Genomic DNA, 3,288 nt, shown 5'->3' with positions numbered 1-3,288 from the left:
TGGCAGAATGGGATTAAGAGCAGGAGGTGCAACAACATCTTTCTGAGGCGGTTGTGGGTGACCTGGACTCTGACCTTGGTCTTTTTTGAGTTCCAGACAAACTCGCCCCACGTCAGAACTTTTATTTGTTGTCGCGGCCAGTTTCTCCTCACAAGCTTTCAGGCGTTCCTGTGATGTTTGACATTCACCTTGTAAACGCACACAATGTTGGAGTAATGCCGCTTTTTCCAGTCTGCATTCGTCAAGTTGTGCTTTAAGCACATCTATCTCAGCTTTGCAGCGGGACACTTGTGACACTGTCACGACGTGATCCCGTCTTAATGCAAAGTATTCTCTGGACAACAGCTCTTTAGCATCCCTGGCTTCAGATAGTGATGCATTAAGTAACTGTATTTTGCTATTCAGTGAATCTATTTCTGCACGTGCATCTTGCTGTGATTGAAACATCTGTTCAAAATGTTTTTTTGTGAGGATCTCGTGTTCACTTTTAAATTGAAGGAAGTGTTCTTCAATTTCCTGAACCACCTCTTTTTCACTGTTTAACCTTATTGCAAGGTCATCAGCTTTCTCAACCACTGTATAGAATGATTCTTTCAGCAACATTGCCATTTTAGCCAGCTTTTCATAGCTTGACTTTGTAATTTCTGTAGAGGTCACACTCTCTGCAACCTCCTTCAGATTGTCCAATAACTCATTTGGGTTCATGCTGTCCACCTGATTATCATATGGATGTAAGGATTCTGTGAGCAGCGTCAACGCTTTCTCTAAACAGTCCTTCATCTCATAAGGATCAAAATCCTTTTCTATCACACCTGTCATGGTTATTCACTGTGTAGCACTTTATCTGGTTAAAACAGTTGCCAGCTTCAGATATTTCAACAGGTGAATATTTGTATTCAAGTGAGCAGTGAGTTTCACACACTTTTTAAGCTCTGGGTTTACACAAAAGTACTGTTATAAGTCAACTTATTCAGAGGAATGGGCACCTTTTCGTAGGTTTTACCCCAATTCATGAATATTTAAGTAAATGCTTCTCTGCAGTGTTACTTTTTAATGTGCTTATTTTTTAACAGATACTAGATTACCAAGCTTCTCAGTGTTTTTTACTCTAAAGCACTGAACTTAATAAACCTGCAATTTTTCTAAAAAGTCTCACAGCAACATCAGTTTAAAAGCGCTTTTTAAACCGTTCACTTCCAGAAATTCGCTATTTTAACAGTTACTCATTAACCCAGGTTGGTGAATAGAAAAAGAAAAATTTTATGAGGAGCTTCAGTCTTTCTTCAGAAAACTGTTATACTCCAGAAAACTGTTATACTCCTCTTTCAACAGCAGGTGGCGGTGTTAGCTTTATACCAGCAGGAGCCTATGACAACTTCCTGTGGACGTTCTGTTGACATCCTGTCGTTAGCTTTTTAGCTTAAAATTAGCATCAGCTAAACTTGGTTAAATCAACATTTCTGAACGGATTTAAAGCTTAAACGTGGCGTTGTTTCAACAAGCACGACTTCTTTGCATGAACATGAGTTTTGGGGACATGTGGCAGCTTCATTTAGTGATTTTAAGCACAGAAAAGGCTTCGGTTCAACCGAGCTCATTTCCGGGTCACGTGACTGAATCTACCAATCATAACAGCACGGGGGTGGGCTTTACGACCTGACATTAGAGGGAGTGACGCAGACACGTCTCTCAGCAAATCAGGGCGACCCAACTCAGCGGTTTTCGACCAATCGCTGCTCGCCATTTCAGCTATCTTTGTTAGCATTAGCCTGAACATTCCGGTCAACTTTTCGTCTTTTAAACTGTCAAAATGCACTATTTTCTGTTAAAAATGTAACGAATAAGCTCTCAAAGCTCCACTGAGACTTCGCTCAGTCCTTAAAACGTCTCTCCATCCATTTAAAACACTCGTTCGGACTTATCAGAACCGAGCTGGACCAGAACCGGGTCTGCAGCAGAACCTCCGTCCGTTTAAACAGAATCCACGTTTTTCACAGCTCATCAACTTTGTCACACACAACAGACGTACAAATTCAGCTTTTAAACAGACATATTGACTCTCAATTTCAGCTTTCAAAGCATCACAGTTGCAAAACATAGCTGTATTTTCTCCAAGCATCGCATCTGCAAAAACGCTGTGTTGCACACAGCCACTCTCTACACTTCTCATTTCATGCCAACATGTAAAATCAATTGTTACACGGATAACAGTCCATTTATGAAGCGTACGAGGCCACCAGTAGTTTAAACAAACTTACGGGCCACCAGTATGTAGATGAACATATGCTATGATATATTCATAAATTAAACGGATTCTTTCATTTTTCTGGACTGAATAATGTTGTGCATTGAATTTAATAAAATGTATCGTGAGACGTTAATTTTCTTTGACCCATCAAATGAATGCGTCATTTATTTACAGAATCAAAGTTTAACATCACACATTTACATTAATTTGGCAAAATATGAAAATAACAACAGGTTAATTTAGCAGGCTGTACAATTAGAAACCATACGACGATGGTTGAAAACCTTGCTTCACAACAGACATTTCTGACAATATCTGGAATGATTTCTAGCAGGATAGAAGAGTTTAAAGATGGAGATTGAAGTTTAGGGGGAGAGGAAAAGATGGATGAGGGAAATGTGTGTGTGTCGGCATCAGAACGGCACGCTCCTTCTGGACCCAGCTTAACCAAACGGTACACTTTGCGGTTGAAGATAGACTTTTTACCTTTCTGAAGATATTTCAGTTCCGGCGTAAAGTTCCACTTCAAGCCACTTTTCAGCGTCTCCGTAAGAATAGTCGGGAACCGTTTGGAGTCGTGACGGTATTCCGTCCGACACAGGTTCACCTCTCGGTGGACTCACATGATTGGAGTCCGTCAGAAGTTCCACTCAGATGTGGAAGATTGCATAATTCCCACAAGACTCGAAGAGCTCTGGATCATGCCTGGACTTCTGTTCTCCCAGCACTGGAGCGGCAAACGAATGAAGCCGAAGCATGAAGCGACTGAAGCTCTGCAAACTCTCCACCCGACTGGTTTGAACTAAGAAGTGCCGACATTTAAAGAGTTCTATTTCCGGTTCACTTGGGAGGTTCCTGATTGGTCGTTTCGACCAGACAGGGGTGTGTTTTTGTGACGTAAGAGGTCACTAGAAGTCAGAAAAACAGCAAGAATGTTATGGAACAGATTGAAAATGTTTTTCAGACAGACGAGAGGAATATTTAGGCGAGTTGGGGGGAAAACAGGTGCCAGCCTCTATATTTACGTCTGAGAGGATTTA

Source organism: Nematolebias whitei, chromosome 21 (assembly GCF_014905685.2).
Source record: "Nematolebias whitei isolate Nwh7 chromosome 21, NemWhi1, whole genome shotgun sequence".
In the NCBI taxonomy this organism is placed as follows: Eukaryota; Metazoa; Chordata; class Actinopteri; order Cyprinodontiformes; family Rivulidae; genus Nematolebias; species Nematolebias whitei.
This window is presented reverse-complemented; position numbering follows the sequence as displayed.